Genomic DNA, 21,554 nt, shown 5'->3' on the forward strand with positions numbered 1-21,554 from the left:
CAAGACATTATTCAGCAAAAATATGCATTAATACATTGTTGGTGAAAATTAACATGGAATAGTCAATACAGGTTTTAAAAAGCAATTGTTAATGCATAAACATGAACTACACATTTCATTATTATTGCTCTGATATTTTTTATATTGTGCTAGTACCTACAGGGCCCAGCTAATGGTCAATTTGAAATATGGAAAAATCACTAGTGGCTTGGTCTCAAGACACACAAACAGAGGTTTTTCTGAGACATTTATGTTCATATTAATAAGTCTCTTTTACAATAGAGAGAGCAACTAATAAGAAATAAATACTCATATTCATATGTACTGTTTTGAGATAAATATTGCAAATATATTCCAAAATAAAGGGGTAGAGAGTATTGGTAAAATGGATACTACAACTGTAGCATCAAACCAATCCTAATCAGTAGTAAATTAGCACTCTGCAACTGTGGAGTCTTTGGAGGTTTTAGCTTGTAGTGACTCTATGCAAACTGTAAATTTGTACTTTGACTAAGCCTTTTTGGTAGATCAGAAAATAGCATATTTTACTGGAAGATAGCAAAATTTCAGCCTTTTTTGATCCAGAGCATGGTTCCACTCAATCTCTGTGGAAAAATTATTAGAGATAATTTAGGCTATGAAGACTCCTGACTTTCAGAGAAGGATCAGGTATTTTGTCTGAAGTTTGTTGAAAATTCAAATCTGAGGTGAATATGGATGGGAACAGATTTCCAGCCAAGAGGTAAAAATGTAGCCAGAAAATACCCCTACTGAAATTAGGGACTTCATAAGACGTTGGCAGGGTTTGGCTGATCATTCCAGGCTTCAGAAGTTGTTCAAATGCTGTCATAAAATGAGACTTTCTAGATTCTAAGACTCTCTATGAGGTATCTACTTAACATCTGCAAAAGACGAGGCTTTAAAGGCTCTGCCTGATTTGACCTATATTCTTTTAATAATGGGATGTCTTTCTAAAAAAAAAAAAAAAAAGCTCTAAATTGAACAACAATGCAAAAAAAAAGGACAGTCTTAGATACTGGTGTGTCTGTCCATATTCATGAAGTGATCTTGGCAGTGCCATTTTCACGGTATTATTACATACTAACAAAGTTTTGTTTTCGTCAGCTCTTTTTGACCTTTCCAATATGTATCTAAATCCCACTAAAATTGCTTTCTTTTCTTATCAACACAGGAAAAATAGTAAGGGAAGTGTTATCTGCGTGTATGTGTTTTTAAGCTATGTGCTTCAGTGGTGATAAGCAGAGATGCGGTGACTATGATAAAAGAAGAAATACAAGAAAAGATGTTTCTTGTTCAAACATTTCTGAAAAAAACCATAGCTTTCAGGGTAATAACTTTAAAGATAATGTTTCATAGTAATTGAAGAACTTGAAATTATAACATATCTTTCCTGAAAAGATGTGCAGTCAATTACATCAGGTTAAATAAAGTCACTATGTCTATAGATTATATTTGTAGCTAAAGAAAGACATAATTTATATAAGTTAGGTTTAACTAATGTGTTAGCAGTTAGAGATATGCCAACACAGCAGGAGATACACATTTATTTTTGTAAGCAAAACACATGATTGGCTACATTGTAAGTATTATTATCATGCTAAGAGATAGCAAACCCGACAATTTCTAAGGTTGCTCAGGCTGTGAAAATAAGTAATTCGAGAGCCCCCTATAGCAGCATCTAAACACGATGTGTACCAAACTCTGCTGTGAGATATTATCCTCTTAAAGCAGAAGTTATTGAAATTTATATCTAGAGTTGCTATGATTATATATTTAAATAATTGTAAAGCTGCTTCTATATTCACTGACTTATCAGGTTCTGCCAAAACTACCTAAATAAGCACCTTGCTGAAATAAGCTGTAGAAATTTTGCATCCAGTCATTATTGATCAGAGAATTGAATTTATGGCCAATCCTTGCAGCAATAGGAGTAACGTGAAAAGTTTCAATGACTACTTGATTATCTCAGGAAGACCTCAAAGCTTGTTGGGCATGAAAGATGGGGCTTCTTTAAATGAAAGTTATCAGAATATTCAGCACAGTTTATAATGCATGACAATTCTATTATGCAAGCTTGATCAAAAGTTATCAGTGAGAAAAATCCTGGTAAGAAAACAGTAATAAGGAAAAATATAGCCTGGTGATACTTGAGGCCATGAAAATATGTACAGCTAAAGCTATTGAAATGTCAGGGAAAACAGCATACTTTATTCCACCATTCGACATACAGATTAAATACTCTAGTCCCTAGTCAAAATTTCAATTTCAAGTCAATGAGAGTTCTGCTGGAACAAAAGGACTGAAATGTGACTGGAACAAACAAGCTCCTGGTGTTTGCAGCTGTGTGTCCGAAGACTTAACAGACTGGGTTATTTAGCCTACTCTTTTTTTCAGCTGCATACTGGAAGAAAAATAAATGTCTGCAAAGCAGGCTTTAAATACACTTTGTATCAACAGAAGACAATAAAATTGTGCAAATTAAAATTTGTTCCAATCCATGCTTTACGAGATTTAGGCAAATCTCACTGCAAGTCTGAATGTGAGATCTAATTCTCTGTTAGCTTGCAAAATAGGAAAAAGAATAGCTAATGGCAGTGAAAACACATTGCTATAGGTATTGCACAGATTTACTACTATGATAGGTTTCTTTTACTCATATGATGGGAAGTTTGCTTTGATCAACATTACAGCTGTCTTCACCTCTTACGGAAGGATGCAACAGGCCAAAGCAGAAATGCTGACACATGAAAGGTGGTAATCCTTTTCTGACATTTTCGGATGGTTCTACTGCATTAAAGTTAATGCACAGTGCTGTTAACAATTGGAGTTCCTAATATTTAGATGCATTAACTTTGCTGAACAGTTTGTTTCAGCTAGTTCAAGGTCTAGGTTACTACAGGTTTGTACCTTCAAAATAGTGACTGCAATTCATCATTAACTAAGATTAGCTGTTATCTACTCTCTTCATTTTAATACTAAACACTTGTTATGGCAAAATATTATCAGTTTGATGTCATTTGCTACTTTTTGAATGACGGAACTCATAAATTCAGGAATTCAAAAGGTGAAGAAAACTATTGCTGATTGTCAATTATCAGTATTGAGTTGCACCAATTAGCTAGATCACCTGATAATAGTTTTGCTAAAAGGTTTTTCTGAGTACCAAGCATAGAATAGTAATTGCAATATCTAGGAGTTCTGCAGAACTCTGAAAGTAAAGGTTTATTTTTAGCTGAAAACTTTGGCTTCTCTGAAGTCAGTTTTTGCCTCCAATATCTGAATGCTTTTTCTCTGTAGGTGAGACTAGTGACACACAGATGGAACTCATTACCTGCAGTGCCACATGCTGCTCAAAAGAAAGTTTAATAAGAGTGAGAAAAGTGACTCAGACTTTTACCCATTGTCTTCCATCACCGGTCATCATGACAGCTTCGGGAGGTGTGACAGGTAATGCTGCTTCTGCAAGTGGCTTTGCATATAGCCCCAAAAGCTTAAGCTATCAAAGCAAGTTTGCTTGTTGCATATATTAGATAGCCAAACATTCCAACAGAATTACCAATTTCTGTAAAATATAAGACAACCAATCTTCTTGAGAATAATCTGTTAGTAAGAATTTAAGGTACATTTAGACATGTCCATCTGAAGTATGTACGGCCATCTTAAACTGCAGATTAAGTACCCAAAAAAAAAATAAATTCTAAACCTTATATTAAAAGGAAACAGAAGAATATTTTTAAAAGCAAACAACGAGATGCAAAAAAATATCTATTTTCCCCAGCACTAACTTAAAAAAAAATACTTCAGTTATACTTTAGAGAAAAACAATTCTCATTAGATAGAGGGAGTACTTGTAGTAGTTGAAGACAATAACATCCAGCCATACAATTATGCGGAGCTGCCTCAGGTTACCCATAGGCATTCCTCAGCATTCTTCATGTCTTGAACTTGAGGCAGTATTGTTTGTTCTCTCATAAATGACAGCAATGACCTGGCAAAGCACCTTCACATTGCTGCTGAGCCATTCTTCTTCCTACCTGTAAAACTTTCTGTCAGTGAACTCTCTGTAGGTGCTGAGCAGGGTTGGGTGTCCTTAGGTGGGTTGGCTTTAGGTTGCTTCTTCCTTCCTTTTTTCTTTTTTCCTTTTTTCTTTTTTCCTTTTTTCTTTTTTCCTTTTTTCTTTTTTCCTTTTTTCTTTTTTCCTTTTTTCTTTTTTCCTTTTTTCTTTTTTCCTTTTTTCTTTTTTCCTTTTTTCTTTTTTCCTTTTTTCTTTTTTCCTTTTTTCTTTTTTCCTTTTTTCTTTTTTCCTTTTTTCTTTTTTCCTTTTTTCTTTTTTCCTTTTTTCTTTTTTCCTTTTTTCTTTTTTCCTTTTTTCTTTTTTCCTTTTTTCTTTTTTCCTTTTTTCTTTTTTCCTTTTTTCTTTTTTCCTTTTTTCTTTTTTCCTTTTTTCTTTTTTCCTTTTTTCTTTTTTCCTTTTTTCTTTTTTCCTTTTTTCTTTTTTCCTTTTTTCTTTTTTCCTTTTTTCTTTTTTCCTTTTTTCTTTTTTCCTTTTTTCTTTTTTCCTTTTTTCCTTTTTTCCTTTTTTCTTTTTTCCTTTTTTCTTTTTTCCTTTTTCCTTTTTTCCTTTTTTCTTTTTTCCTTTTTTCCTTTTTTCCTTTTTTCCTTTTTTCCTTTTTTCCTTTTTTCCTTTTTTCCTTTTTTCCTTTTTTCCTTTTTTCCTTTTTTCCTTTTTTCCTTTTTTCCTTTTTTCTTTTTTACTTTTCTTCTTTTTCTCCTTTTCTTTACCTGCAAAGAATGGTACACTATTTTTGCATTATCTTCAGTTTTATCCTGTAGAAACTTTGGCCTTGGCTGAATCACGCATGTGGACTTTTTTTTTTTATGGTTACAGCAAAGAACTGATGGAAACAGGGGATGTCTGCCATAAATCAAAGAATTTAAGAGTAAAGAGTTGTGCCTGCTAGGAAGGTAGGTACCTGCCCAGTAAGAGGTACTACTACCCTGTCGCCATTGCAGCAGGAACTGAAAGCCTGAAGTCCTGGTCTTTCTCAGAGACAAGATATTACTGATCAGCATTAGTAGGTAACATCCTTTCATGTTAGCAGTGGTTCCTCCATCAGCCTGTTGCAGTGTATGCAGGCAGTCTGAGCATTAGTGGCTCTGCAATTATATATGCCTGAAGCCCCAGAGCACAAGGTCTTAGATGTAGAACTCAGGTCCAAGTTTCCAGGTAGGGTCTAGTTTCTACATTCCAGCTCTAATTAAATGAGTGTAATAGATCTCTGATCACAAGGCTTCAAAAGGCAGCTCATAGGGCTTGAGGGTATGCTCTCTGTGTAGACATCTCTGTAATCTACTCTTACTGTTGAGATAATTACTGAAAGTGAGAAAAAGGAAGGGAAATAAACACCTAATTAGGGAACTGAAATGAACATAAGGAAACTAATGACAAAGTATTTGGTAGAAATTTTCAATTTGTGCAGATGAACTACTCGTGTAGTCTTAAATGATTTATGAAACAATAATCTCTGCAAATCTGGGACACATCATATCAAAATCTCCTTAGAACTGGCATGTATTAGATTATGCAGTAACTATCTGTGTGCAAGTCCAACTCCAGGGCCTGGTAAGACACCAACTCTCTAAAAAGGAAAGTGAACTGCAAGAAAGTCCATTAAAAAAATGTATTATTAAACCTTTTTTTTTTTTAAGCACAGTTTTTTTTAAATCTCATTCTCTTTCTATTCAGGTTGCAATGGAGCTACATTTCTTTCTACACTTGAGGGCCTTGACATAGTACAAGGTTTGACCTCAGCTGCCTTTGTTCAAATATTTCCTTGTATAATTCTATTTCCCATCATGCTGGCAAATAAGAATCTGGACCATGTCAACATGCTGTAAAAGCAAAGAAGTCTTATCTCTTCTCTCTTTTCTTTTATCCTGTAAGAGTTTGATATATGCTTGATATACATCTAGAAAAATATGGCTGCCTGATACATGCTCAGAAAAGCAGGGCTCTACTGACCTGTTCATCCCAAAAGTGTTTCCTGGAACACCAATTTACTCCATGTCAAAAAGTATAAATAAAACCTGGTATTTCCTCACTGGGTTAACTGGCATAGATTTGATAATGTGGGTGGGGAAGAGTAGTGAATAGTTAACAGGTCAATTTAAGAATGGAGCAGACAGTCACTGGCTACAGATTTTTGGCTACAGTTTTTGAAAGCTAATATAAGTGCGCATATGGCTATTACACCAGTGACAGACCTGCTCCATTAACTGCCTGTTACGGGAATAAGGGGAGGGGAAGGGGTGATGAATGCCTTGTGACTAGGATTATGGGGTGTCTTCAGTTTGCCTAGGCAACCACAATTACATCTTTTGGGATAGGGTTTTAAAATAGGATTCCCTAAATCTGTGTAATCATTTTATGTGTTTTTGAGATCAGATTGGTATGTCACTGAATGCTTTGAGGAATGGAAAAAACAGCCTGACTGATAAGGCTTTTGTCATATTTTACTCCTGCTGTTGGAGAGAAGATAGAAAACAAAAGAAATTGCTGCCATTAATGGCTGTGTTCAGCAGAACAGGGTGTACTTAGCAGGATGCCTGAATGGACCTTTCACCAAGAATAGCACTAGAGAAGATAGGAGAAAAAAATTGGGGGTAGAGGAAAAAAAGTATAAAAACAGGCAGTTGGTAGAGAACAAACAAACCACAGAGGGGCAGGGAAAGAAAGTTATGGAGGGATAAATGGTCTTTCTGACTGCAGGGACGGCAGAAAAGTGCTTCATTATGGAAAATTCTGGGTTGAGCAGTCTTGCAATTTAGGACCGAGTCTGACTTTTAGAAGATTTTAGATTCAATATCCACAGCCCTTCATTAGAAATGTAATTATCAACTTGGGCTTGGAAAAAATGTTCTTGTTCTGTTCTACGTCTATGTTCTATGAATGTTCCCATTCAATAGCTTTGTACAACTTAGCCTAGAAAGTGTAGCAGTAGTGTTCTGTTCTTGTTTTAAAAATGTTTTGGAAAATTATTAGTATGAGGCAGCCTGCAGTTCAGCTACAAATTCCCAGTACCTCATGACTTTGTCGGGACAGTCTGATGGGACACCATGGCCCATGCTATTCAGTTCTGAGCCTTAGAGGAGAAATAAAGATGCTTTTCCCAGTAAAATAAAAAATAAGGTGAACTGTGATCACTTTACACCCTAAGTGCCCTGCAGCTGAGTCCCACAGGACCTACTAAACCTAGTGAAACCTTCAGCCTTATGCACTGTAGCTCTTTCATTGCAATATTAAGCTATTCTTTTTTTCCCATCTCTTAATCCTTCAGGAAAGATTAAAAACAAAAACAAAAACAAAAAAACAACAAAGAGTACATATTGTCATCTTACACTGCCCATAAGCTTAGTTACACACATTCAGCAAACATTTAATAAGAGCTTCTGTTTAAGTGAGTTGGACAGGAGTTCTCCCAGATTTTCTATATTCAGACTGCTTTCATGGTCTTTTGCTCTGCGTATGTACCCTATTTCTAAATGCATTTTTGTTTTGATTGATACAACTTTAGAGAGTGCCTTGGAGAGAAACGCTGAATTATTAAGTCTTGAATATAGCTGGCTTTCATCCACTACAGTACCTTTGTCATAGCCCCATACTTCAAAGCTAATCTTTGATAATGAGCTTTTTCTTTCTTTCTGTCTATACTTAATGCAATTGCTGCTGTTAAAATTATAGCCCACATGTCTTTAAGAAATGATTTTCCAAGTCCCCACATTTTTTAATGTTTGATGTCAACATCTACTGAGAACTTTTTCGTCTCTTTCTTTTTTTCTTTTTTTTTTTTTTTTTTTAACTTTTACTGATGTGCTTCACACCCCCCCCCCCCCCCCCTTTCTTTTTTCCCAGGCTCCAGCTGTACTATTTCCTATTTTTAATTTGTCTCTTTCAATTAAGTAATCCTGCTTCAATCTGATTTTGAAAATGACATCCTGCCTTTGAATCACATTTTTACATTTTGGGAGCTGGTTTTAAAATCTTCTTTTAAAGTCACCTCCATGGAAGAATTAGGCTGTTTTTTTCTTTTGCTAACATGAAGATCAAGCTTTAAGCTTCTCCTGGAACTTGGTGTGACCTTTTCTGCTTTTGATGCTTTTTATATTCCTTAGGTTAGCAGGCTTTATATCTCTGTTTCCACAGAGAGTATAGATCTGTGAGAATTAGCAGGGGACTGAAGAGGTTTATTCCTCTCTTATGATTGTTCTGTTGGAAACAGTGATCATATTTTTCACCACAACATATTTTCTGTGTTAGATCCTAGATTTCTTAGTCCATTTCCCGCTTTTCGGTAATGCCTTTTTTTTCACTCATCACTTCCTTGTTAAATTTTTTCATACAAAGTACATAAATTCTTCTAATTGTTCACACTCATTCTGTATTTGTCACCTGTTTAGGATAAAGTAGTCACAACGTGGGGTTGCAATTGTGCTCCGTTTATTGCAGCAGGTGTATAGAGGGTGATGCTCTCTTCTCATTTAAAAATTCAGATGTAAATCCACCACAATTCTCTGAATGCCCTAAAGTCTCTGTTGGACTCATACTCAGAGGCTTTGCTCTCATACAAAACATGTAGAGTTTGCTCTCAGCCAAACTCTACATTTCTTAAACAATGGTTTTTGCATGTGAAATGCCTGAAATGTCTGCAACTTTCAGGAAAAGTTATAGAGCTGGGTCATGCTCTGGCATTCACTAAGTGAATAAAACATCTGCTGAGCTCAGCAGGTATGGAAGGGTGTGCAGGAGGTGAAAGTTTTTTTGCTTTTTCTGCCTATATGCCTAGTGAGTGTTGATTCTTTTACAAATTATATTTAGAACGTCTATTTTGAATCAAAGTCTCTGTAAGTTTTCAGGGACTGAGAAAAGCCTAAGCTGGCAGCACAGCTTCCCCTTTTTTGGGGAAGATACATCATACATCTCTCCTTAGTGTGTTGAGGTTTTTTGGGTTTGGGTTTTTTTTTTTTTTTTATTAATGGGAAAAAAAGGGGAAGAAAACCCAGACTATTCTTTTGTCCAGACTAAAAATCTCTGTCCTGTGTGTGGTTACATGACTTCCACTAACATTGACAATTGATTCTGGGTCACATGGATTCTGCCTAGCCAGTTGACTTTTCTTAGGGGGACTGTTAGAGTAAAAGATGTGGTTTAAGTATGGAGAATCTACTTTCTTCTGTTGAAAAGGAAAGAGCAGCTGGTCTGAGCTAGTCTGCTTTGATCTGCAGAGCGAAGTGAGCTAGCTGATTCTGATCAGCAAAGCTGGCAAATAGGGGTTGGAACCCAGTTTTCAACAACTATCTGTTACTGAAGTAAAATATCGGTAAAATGCCAGAGAGCCACTGGTATACACCAATAATCACTGTGGTGCAGTACATGAAGTTCTGGAGGAGACTCTCTTAGGCAAAAATATTTGTGTAAACCTCAGTAGAAATATCTATGATACACACAGAAGTCTCATTTCCTTAAGTAAAAAGAATGACAAGAATAAGAACAAAGTTGATGTAGGCCTATGGTCTAAGGTCCCAGTTTTCCTCTGCCATAAAAGTAATGACAGAATTTTTGTTGTTAAAAGCCTCAGTGGGCCTCTCCCAGCTGAAATCCTAAAGAAAATATTAATAGATTAGGACTTAATATAACCCTGAAATAAAGAACTAATGTTATTACCATTTTACAGCTTGAGAACAGTATGATACAGATGTGATGTATCAAAAAATGCAAACAGAGCATATGGCAAAGCAGGCTGTAATGTGAATCACATGAGACCTAGTATTTTAAGCAGACTTAAAATATAAACATTGCTGATTACACTTATAGCATAGTTGTAACTTTTCTTGCATTTCCTAATATTCATATGGTAACTCTGAAAAACTTCTCTGGAATGTCTGATTTATGCCTATTATTTTTTAATTAATTGTTAATGAAATAATAAAAATTGTAGTAAATAATTAAATTATTATGTAGGAATGCTGTTTCCTTTCCCTTGTCATTGTATATATTAATCCCTGAAATATTAGCGGGAACTAAGGAGGGAAAAAGATTTAAATCCTTCCTGACTAGATTTGAAACACAGTTTTAATGCAAGAAAAAGCCCCCAGAAAACAATTATTAATTCAGAAAATTCAAAATAAGTTATTTAATTGAGCTAATTAAGTGTCAACAGTGTTAGTTTTTAGTTATAAAAATAAAATCTATTAAATCTCCATGTCCTATACTGTTAAAGAAAGTTCAGTTGAAAATTAATCTTTTCCTGTCTGCATATCTAGTTCAAACTGGTTGAAATCAACAAACACTAAACTCATTACTAGAATTGTTAGAGCCTCTATAAAATGAAAGTATATCACCAGTCTGCCCTCCAGTTTACACATTTCTGAATTGTGAGATCTACTACTTAGATAAGTGTTTGCTGGGATTATAAAAACAAATGGGGAACAGAGTCTGAATCTCTTCTTCCATCCACATTATTTTCCACCTCTCAGGGATGTAATTATAGGGAAGTTTATACTGCTGGTCTTCACACCACATCTGTTTCTTGGGTGTAGAGGCTATACCAGTTTCCAGTACTGTCAGTTTGACAAATGTTCAGTCTATGCCCACAGTCCTGACTACTTTTTTGCTTTCAGCAGCTGCACAGATCCCTACCAATTCTCAGCTGCCCTATTTCTTCAAGAGTTCATCATCCTCTTGAAAAACAAATCATGCCTGACCTTCTGTGCTTATCCAGATGTATTTACATAACGTTGAAATTCTGTATATAGTTATGACTGTGTGTCTATATTTACCCAGATGACGGCTCTGTGTTAGTTACATAGAACTTAACTTTCCCCAGCTTTTATTTGTTTGTATTCCTCCCATCCTTCATTCCAGGCTAAAATCCAAAAGACCAGTAGTAGCGATATCTAACAATAGACAGAAATCATTCTCTATAGTCTGAAATAACTTTCTATTCAAATACAGTCACTCCACACAAAGCCAAGCTGATCATGTAGTAAGTCCCAGACAGAAGACTCTTGGTGTTTTGCTGATTTAGGTCTGCTGTATATGTGTGCCATGAGACTGTAGATAGGGTTTCACATGTCGCATATAACCTAGTTCCATGACACTTAAATGTTCTCTCTCTCCTCTTAAAATACCCACCTTTGATCCCTCATGATTTTTTCTCACTATTGCTCTTTATCGCCAAAAACTTTGGAAACAACAGATTTTACATCATTAACTCATAATCTCTTCATCCTTTCCAATACAGAAAGTCTTCCCTCCAGCCAGGTTTTCTCTCACTGTTAGTCTGTACTTTTCAGTAAGATTTCGGGCATTCTCTATATTCTGCCTTCATCCTATCGTTTCTCACTCTGATAGCTGTATTTTTACACACTACATGCCAAATGTATCTTTTTAAGTCTTATCTTTCTCTTCTTCATCCCTTTCTGAGTCTATTCCTGCATCTCTCAGAATTCCTCTAGTCGCTCATTAGGTAAGTGCCTTCTTTCTTCTTCTTTATTCACCTAACAGAAGGATTCCATACTTCTTAATTACTTCTTAATTTATATTTTCTGGGCACTCAAATAGCACCTGGTATCTCTTCTGTGCCAACAGCACACAAAGTTCTTTCCACTCCTGACCTCTAATTCACATTTGCATTTTAACATGTTTTTCATATCCTCTGGGACAACATATTTTGTGTAGAAATAAACATGTTTCTTGGTGCAGAATAATGCCATGGTAAGGGGTTGCTGCTGAAGAACAGCATTCACAGGTACCAGCACACTCAGTAGCAGTCTAGGAAAATATCCAATGCCAAAAGCAAACTGGAAGTGTCTGTCACATTTTTTTCCCTTCCCTCAGAGTGCTGGTACCTCTCCCAGCCAAAGGGAAAGACTTCTGTCCCACTGGGATCTGCAGCAAAATACCCTCTCTTCGAATTAGTTATCTAAACAGGCATTTAGTCCTTCTAATGAATCTAGTCCTTTGTGTATATTCTTTTTGTCTCTTACTTAACTTGAATGTAGAGGACTTAACCATAAAAACTCTTGCATCAGCTACATTTTCAATTTTGCTCTTCATTAGGCCATGTACAGTGGCTGAAGGAGTTTGAGCTCATTATAAAAGCTTCATTTGATAATTTGGGGCACATTTTTAATTGATCCCTAAGGGATTGTTCCAAAAGCACTTATTTACCCAAGTGCCAATAATATAGTGACAAGTCATACTGTTCACTTGCTTATTTCCATAGCTGACACAACATGTCCTTCATATTTTTATTTATCACCTCTGGTTGCTGACTTACAATTAACAATTACTTTTAATCTTTTTAGATCATGAATGTAAACTGTTATGAACTGCTTCACCAGAAGATATGTTAGAATGCTTGAAAAAACTTTGTATTATAATTGGGGAAAGGTTATATAAATGAAAAGCTCTGTGCTGGTTTACAGCTCCTGTTCAGTGAAAGGGTATCACAGGGAACCAAGCAAAAGAAAATAGAAACACACTGGAGCACAGTGGCTCATGAGTCAGAAGATTCGGAGTGTAATCCACCCCCTGACATCTAACCTGGACCTTGAGGGCTCATCTAACCTTGAGAGGTCATTTTGCTCACCTGTGCTTCAGATACATCCATCTCTGTAAAGAGGAAATGCTGCTCTTCCTATTTGAGGTTATCATATGACAAGTTTGTGTGAAACCTTCTTTGAATATGGTAGACTAGTCATAGCTGGAGGGAATAAAAATGTTTTCGACATCTTACAAGTCTCAGAGTACCTCCAAAAAGTAAATGAAAAGGAAGAAATGAAAACTGGGCTAATGAGTTTGTCTTTACCATGCAGGCAAATATTACACTTTGACACAAGTAAATGCAAATGCTTTCCTCTGATGTGTTCAGTGCCTATCTTTTATTATATTTCACCCATGTACTCCACTCCAGACAGATGCACTGGGATACAAGTGTAAGTACCCCCTTGTCTAAGTCTTTGGATGGCATTTACACCATGCTGCCTGGTGAGAAGCTCCCAGGTCACTGCCCCAGAAACTTGCACAGGGAATAATGTGGGGCCCAAAGGAGCAGAGTCTTTTCACTTTGGCATGATTTAATGCTAATTAGCACTGACTCCCATGAGGGTTTGTTAGGTCAGACATAGAAATATGGCATCATGTTGATCCCTGTTGGCTTATATCACTGCACACTTCCCTGCATCCTTTCGTCCTCTAGGTTTTGATGACAAACACACCAAAAGTAATTCAGAGTGTTGAATGCTTACCGTGGAATGAAAAGGGAAGGCCACAGTAGGAGTAAAATTTTAAAGGGGTAAAGGACAAGCAAGCAACTAAAACTACCTTGCATATTCCAAAAGGTCCATTAAGTTATTCACTGTAGTGCAATAACCTAAACTTTCTGCAAACATTTCTGAAGTCGAGAACAGGACACAGTAAAAGCTGATTTCCAGTCTAATCCAGTCAAAACTGCTGCTGCATCCAGACCCCTGAATGTTATGAGGAAGGTCAGGAGACAGAACAGCCTTTCTATACTGCGGCCAGTTTTACCGCTTTCAGCTGATTTCAAAGTAGTTCAATGATGGCTAAATGAGCACCTCTGGTTTTGACACATAACCAATGTTATTTGTGCAAGTAATTCCCATTCTGTCCCTAACAAAAGCTGAGAACTACATCTACCAGTGCTGGTTAGCTTGAAAACTTGCAAAGCTACAGATCAGGCCCCAGACCAGCATCAGGAGAATATTTCTTCTCTGTTTCCAAGACTGAAGGAGCTGTACTGATAATATGAGTAGAATATGAAATTTACTCACCTAAAACCCTCAACTTACACTGGTGCCTTAAGATTTTACTGCTACATACACTATTTCCTCAGACAACGTTTTGACAAGATACTGTTGAAAGGTGTAATGGCACAATTGCCACATTTTATTTTGTTCCAGTATTTTGAGGGATCACACACTGTGTTAAGACTATCAAGAAAAGGAAAAAAAACCCAAATCCCAAAACAAACACCCACAAAGAATCTGAGTCTTCATTCCATTACATTCACATTACACCATAAAAATTAGCCCAAGTGCCTCTTTATTTAATTCCCGTATTTATTCTGAGTAGTGTCCCGAATCACACTGGCACACAGTGATGGAACTACTTTATATCCATTTAGTATTAAATTCAACATATTCACTCTAAAAATAACAAAATACACACATGAACTGCAAGAAGAAACCTAACTATAGGAGCACAATAGCCACAGTTCACATTTTTCATATAAATCTGACTTTAGACAGATCAGAGAAATTAGCATTAGAAAGTAACCACTTACATATCAATTTATTATATCACAGAAGTCTGACTACACCACATTTTCTGAGTCACATATTCATTCAGTCTCACAATCTGTTATGCCTGTTGCTTTTTGATATGACTTACTGAGTGCTTGAGTTTTCTCTACGTCCTGCAATTTTTTTTAAAGGTTACTGGAGTACTTCTATCACTAATGAAATCAAATTCAAAACCTGGTTTATCACTCCCCTAAGTGAGTAAGTTAGTTTTCAGCTGTTTGGAGCTATTTCATTTATTTCTATCTCCAAAGACTGCATAGTTTCCAGTGAGTTTCTAGCTGATCAAAGATTTGGATTACGGAAAGCATCCTTTCTGGTGCGTGAAATACAAAATTTAATCAGACACCTTTTCTTTCTGTAAAAAAGTGAGATGGGATAGTTCCTTTCTGCCTTTCAATACATCATTTAAATGTTTTGCTTTAATTTATTTCCATAAAAATGTTTTCTTCATGTACACAGTTTTGTAGGAACTGCTAGAAAGCCAAATAGTTTCATGAGAGGTTTACCAAGGTCATAAACCCCACCATCTACAGAACATATCGTTAAGACTGTAATTTGAATGTGAACAGAATGCTTTGGATTTGAATGTTGCCCTGTTTCATTCATAATCAAAATTCTGCAGCACTCTGAAAACACATATAAAGAATTGAAAATTACTATATAAAAATATATATAATGTAAATATATGTATTTACTTTAGAAAGAGTATATTTTTATTTTCACTGCTCAGAGTAAGTGAACTGCAAAAAGTGATGTTCATTTTAAGTGACTGCAAGTATTTAAGTTTTAATGAGGAACAAAAGAACAAGGTACTTTTTCGAAAAAATTACTTAGTCTTTGGGTTGTTTTTCTCCAATGTGTCTTCAAAAGCTTTGGGTTTTTTTGTTGTTGTTGTTGCTTTTTTGGCTTTATTGTAGGTGGGTGTGGTGTGTGGTTTGGGGGCTTTTTTTTTTTTTTTTGGGTGTACTCTGCTTGGGCACTCTGAAGATAAACTGTGAATGTATCAATCACTGGGCCTCATCTATGCATTGTACTGTTAGGTCTGGAAGTGATTTATAGGAGTAAGAGATTTTTTAGATTCTTTTGATTCAGGTGATCCTAAATTTGTAGAAGTGATCTTGATTTATTCACTGTGAACATGCATCAGGAAGTCAGCCTTAGATGCTAGTTGAGACACATGTGTAGAAGGAAAACTTCACAATACAAGTGTAAAAATATTCTTCCACCTGAAAATGTGAATGGGCTACAAAGGCATCATGGCAGAAGATAAATTAGTAATCCTTTACAGTTAATTTCAATGATTTTTAGTACCAATATGTTGACCCTCAGTCTTGGGTGCAGTCACCATTCAGTACATCTTGCAGAGGGCCACTCTGAGTATCTAACTGAAGGAAAAATATGGAGATGGCGTTTCACAAATTATTGATATTTCTTCCTAATTTCCTCTTCACTGATTTTTTCACTGAGCTAACAAAACTTGCATCAGAAATATTTTCATGTTACAAAAAAATATTTGGTAGAAAGCATGTTTCTAATCAGTATGGTGAGATAAATGGTCTTTGCTTCAACTGGACTAACAATTGGACTAAAATCACCAAGACATACAAGAATTGCTTTGACAGACTATAATAGTATTTGGCTCCTATAACCAGAGCAAGAGCATGAACATCAAAAATCTGTGAGGAAGTGGGATCCGTCAGAAGTTATTGTAAAGTGTCACTTGCTTTCAGGTACCATGAGGAAACTTGCTTTTGATCTGTACAGTCAGTGTTCTCAATGTCATTACTTTATTAATTTTCACTAAAGTGAAGGCGGAATTGATTTTTTTTGCATACATAGGCAGGAGAAGAATACATGGTAGAGCAGTCTGCTAAAATTCATAGCTGAATCATGGATGGGCAGTGCAGCCTAATAGCACTGGACTGAGACAATACAGATATAGTATTAAAAAAAGATGACTTCTGAATGATTTACTATAGGAGGAACAGAAATTTGCAGTTTGTTCCCAGGTGCCTGATTCCGTGCAATTGTTTCAGAAGACAGCTTGCATGGGAGCTGCCTTCCTTGAGCAGCCAGTGCTCCTGGGAGCCAGCAGCCTCACGAGGCAATGGAGCCCAGGGGAGATGAAATACAGTAAGTACACAGGCTGATTTCTGTCAGTGTTTCAATGGAAATTACTCTTTCTGCTACATCTAGGCTCTTTAAAAAGTCTACCTAAACCATTATGAAGTAATGAGATTTTGAAGATTGCCTTACCTATAAAAATCTGACCTTTCATTAGTTGCCTGAGCAGAAAGTAACACCTTCTCTAAATCCAAGATTTAAGTTCAGTTTTAATGACAAGTGAAATGGAGGATCTTTTTTTTTTCACTTAGGCCTTCTTCTGGCATTTGTTACCTATTCAGCATAAGTGATTCAAGAATTACTTTTAATCCATCCTAAACTGGGAATTTTAAAAGTAGAACACAGTATATTTGCTAAGGAGGGTGTATTTTCTTGCTTCTCAGTGACTCTAAGCTATTTATAAACATTTATGCATACCTAGACTCTGATTTTTTCAGCCACCACTTTCCTATTTAGGGTATTTTACAGAAGCCCCTATTCTATTGGACCATATTACATGTTAATCTATCTGACTTGAACTACAGCAGTTAGTTCTTTTGCTCAGTGGTAGCCAGTGGTGTGTCATTTTACCCATCATAGAAATGCATGTAGAAAAAACTGATGTGAAAAGCAGAAAGGTATGGTTAACAAGTTAATGATTCAATATATCATCATCACATATGACAGAGGTTGTCTTGCACTATCCTGGTGTTGAGTGTAAGTGTGCACTTTAAGATAATAACTTCAGAAAGTTCTTAACTTCATGAGTATTTTTCCTGTCATTCAGAACTTCATCCATCCCCACAAATAGTACACACAGGCAAACACGTTGAAGCATGCCTACTTTTCCCTTGTCAGTCGATACCTGTATTATGAATTTTTGACAGTTAGCATGCCCAATCTAGTCATGCATCATGTTTGTGCCAAGGTGTTTATCTGTGTATGCAAAATCTAATTATACATAAAATAACTCTGACTAAGGTCATGCTGAGAAACAGAAAAACAACAGGAAGTTATTTGTAGGCGTAAATGTAGGTTCTGATAAAAGACCATTTAGTACAAATAACATGTGGCATTCTCTCTATTCTAACTGGAAACGAAGCTACTTAGTTTCAAAAGCAAAATACATCAATTATTGATGTATGAATATTCTTATTTTTTTAAAGCAGAATTATTTCCTATTCATTAGTGTTTATCCAAGTCATTAATTTTAATATGCATTTGGGCGATGGTATTTGAATTGTAAATAATTTTGCTTTCTCCACAATTTAACCACATTTTGCATATTCATGAGACAATTTAGTCAAAAGATGTAGCAGGGCGTGCATTGCTTTGGGATATAGTCATGTTAGGTAATTCTGTGGTACTGTGTTGCCTAAGGCTTCACCTACTTCATTTAGCACCCAGTAATATGAAAGATCCCATGCACCAGTGTCTCATGTAATTGAGATAAAAAGGCCCCACTGAAAGCACTTCACGAGCATATTCAAGTTAATATTTTCACATATGTTAATACAATCCTTATGCAAAGTAATCAATCATAGAGAAACATAAGTAAAACCATCACCAAAAATAAAGCAGAATATCGTTGTTTCATGATTTTTAATTTTTATACTGAAGTAATAATTTCTGTATGCTAGACAACATATTTCATCATGCTACAGATAATTAATCTTTGAAAAGGGTAAGTAATGATCTCTGCAGGCATCTGTGTGCTAGATTGTGGTTAGCCCTCCAGGTTATCACAGGTAATTAAAGGCTGTAAGACACTGACCTATACTTACACCACCTGCTTTGGATCTGAGTCTCTTAGAGCATGTTTTTAAAGACAAGATGTGTATGAAAGGGGCAGAGCAGGATCTTTTACATTCACAGACCAGTCGACTGTGCTGGCATGGTTTATTTTGACTCTGGTACATGCATGCTTTGCATCTAATTCTTGCATGTAATGTATTCTGGCAGCTGACTCTTGAGTTTATTATGGGTAGGTTGCAAGGTGATGATTTGCCCCCCAGAATGAGTTAATGGGTCTTTAAAATAATATCCGACAATTGAAACAACATGCATGTCTCAAGTCATCCCCACCAAAAAAAAAGTGCCAGGAAAAAAGAATGTGGGCAAATTGTTTCATGAAGTGTATCGCTTGCTATCGCAGAACAGTCCTACTGTATCCAGAGACATGAAAAGATAAAGAACAAGGCAACAGCCATCCTTGAAAAATGTTTCTCAAAAAAAATGAAAAGCAGGCTGGCTAAACAAAGAAGGCTAAGAGGGAAGTAAGCATGTGCAAAAGACTCAATATTTCGTAAAAAAAACCACAAAATTTGAATTTCTAGTGGATTAGGAGGGCAATGAAGCCATACAGAAATTGTAAAGGTACATCAGCAAGTGTTGTTTGATATCACCAGGAAAGGCTGTGGATGTTAGTTTAGTAAAGCTGTTTCCCACAGCATTCTCCTGGAGAAACTGGCTGCTCATGGCTTGGATGGGTGTACTCTTTGCTGGGTAAAAAAGTGTCTGGATGGCTGGTCCCAAAGAGTTGGGGTGAATGGAGTTAAATCCACTTGGCAGCTGGTCACAAGTGGTGTTCCCCAGGGCTCAGTACTGGGGCCAGTTCCGTTTATTATCTTTATCAATGATTTGCACCCTCAGTAAGTTTGTAGATGACACCAAGTTGGGCGGGAGTGTCGATCTGCTTGAGGGTAGGAAGGCTCTACAGAGGGATCTGGACAGGCTGGAACGATGGGCCGAGGCTAACTGTATGAGCGTCAACAAGGCTCAGTACCGAGTCCTGCACTTGGGTCACAACAGCCCCCTGCAATGCTACAGGCTTGGGGAAGAGTGGCTGGAAAGCTGCGCAGCAGAGAAGGGTCTGGGGGTGTTGGTTGACAGCTGGCTGAACATGAGCCAGCACGGTGCCCAGGTGGCCAGGAAGGCCAACAGCATCCTGGCTTGTATCAGGAATAGTGTGGCCAGCAGGAGCGGGGAAGTGATCGTGCCCCTGTACTTGGCGCTGGTGAGGCCGCACCTCGAGTACTGTGTTCAGTTTTGGGCCCCTCACTACAAGAGAGACATTGAGTTGCTGGAGCATGTACAGAGAAGGGCAACAAAGCTGGTGAAGGCCCTAGATCACAAGTCTTATGAGGAGAGGTTGAGGGAACCGGAGTTGTTTAGCCTAGAGAAAAGGAGGCTGAGGGGAGACCTTATCGCTCTCTACAACTACCTGAAAGGAGGTTGTAGTGAGGTGGGTGTTGGTCTCTTCTCCCAAGTCACGAGTGATAGGACAAGAGTAAATGGCCTCAAGCTGCATCAGGGGAGGTTTAGATTGGATATTAGGAAAGATTTCTTTACTGAAGGAGTGGTCAGGCATTGGAACAGGCTACCCAGAGAGGTGGTAGAGTCACTCTCCCTGGAGGTACTTAAGAGACTTGTAGATGCAGTGTTTAGGTGCATGGTTTAGTGGTGGACTTGGCAGTGTTAGGTTTATGCTTGGACTTGATGATCTTACAGGTCTTTTCCAACATGAATGATTCTATGATTCTATGAAAGATGATCCCCACAATGACAAATATTTCCAGCTCATCACAGATTAGAACGCTAAAGGTGGTACTTAGCTATACTTCAGTACTAAGCTCTAGCGACTAGCTAAACTTTGTGATTCAAAGCTTCAACAGAGAGGAAGGCAATTACCAGTTTCTTTATGTTCTTTCTTGCTCTCTCAGTGTTATCTAGAGAAGTTATTACTCCATGTTTTTTACTGTTGCCTAATGTTAGCTAAAGTTTTCTAAAGCGACACGAGGTAACCTACAGGAAGCTTTACAGACACTCTAACTCTGGTCCATGACAACACACAAAGTCAGAAATAATACAGAGATATTTTACTTACAGTATGCTTTCTTTGCATTTGTTATCTGTAGGCTAAGTGAGAGTTAGCATTACCTGCTTTTTATAATGCCTGTTTTATGCTGCATCAGGAAAGAAAACGAAAAGTAGTGGCGACGAAGAAATAAAATGGTAATGATGTCACAGATGCAAATTACCAGTTGACCATTCTTCAAAGTACATTTTTTGTCAGTTTGTGCAGTACTCAGAACCAAAAAAAAAAAAAAAAAAATCAGATTCAGGAATATTTTCCTAAATATTGATGGTTTAGTCATTATTAAGAGTATATGAATTGAGCCATTTTTATTATAAAATTATTCATGACCCAGTCTTGTTTGCAGGCAAAACGTCTCATCATTTGAAAACATTTTTTGGACAAACCCTGCCAGATATTGGATTACTTACAAATGTTCACTTTAAGTTAGTTAAAGATTTTTTATTGGAACGATTTCCCAGTGAAAATTTACTTTCCGTTAAATCAAACTTTATTTCATTTAATGACCCTGTCCAATAAGATATCATTTAGCTCACAAAAACATTTTTATGGAAAGGAAACTTCAAAATGAACCTTTTCTCCCCTTCCCTTCCCCCCCCCCCCAGAATTGACCTGTAATAAAATGCTCTGGATCAGCTAGAACAAAAGAAAAATAACGATAAAAAAACCAACAAACCTTCACCCATACCCCCCCAAGAGATATTTCCCCCAAGCCTTTATATTCCCTTCCTTCATTGCCTTACAGGAGATAGAATTTAGATGTCCCTTGACTCCTTAAAAGCCAGGTATACTTAAGGACCTGGAAACTCAGATGCAACTATCACACTCAGGCTTTTGTCACCTGAGTTGTCTGATGAGAAGTACAACTTTGTCCCGCTCTCAGTGCTGCTGTGAAGACCATTTTCTGAGCTTTGATACCATCCGCTCTCTTCTTGCTTCTTGCCCCTTTCCAGTGAATCAAGCATAAGCTTCTTTCCTCACTTGCAAAGCTCTTCACAGCTATGTCCTTCCCTACATATTATCACCTTTTACTCATTACTGGCTCCCACTTCTGCATAAGCATAAGCCTGCCTCTGTTGCTCATGTGTTAAATCTCAGGAACTTACAGACAGTGTTTCTCACACTTGGGAGCTCTTGAGAACTAGAAGGTCTTTTTCAAAATTCTTTC

This window comes from Phalacrocorax carbo, chromosome 2 (genome assembly GCF_963921805.1).
Source record: "Phalacrocorax carbo chromosome 2, bPhaCar2.1, whole genome shotgun sequence".
NCBI classification, from domain to species: Eukaryota; Metazoa; Chordata; class Aves; order Suliformes; family Phalacrocoracidae; genus Phalacrocorax; species Phalacrocorax carbo.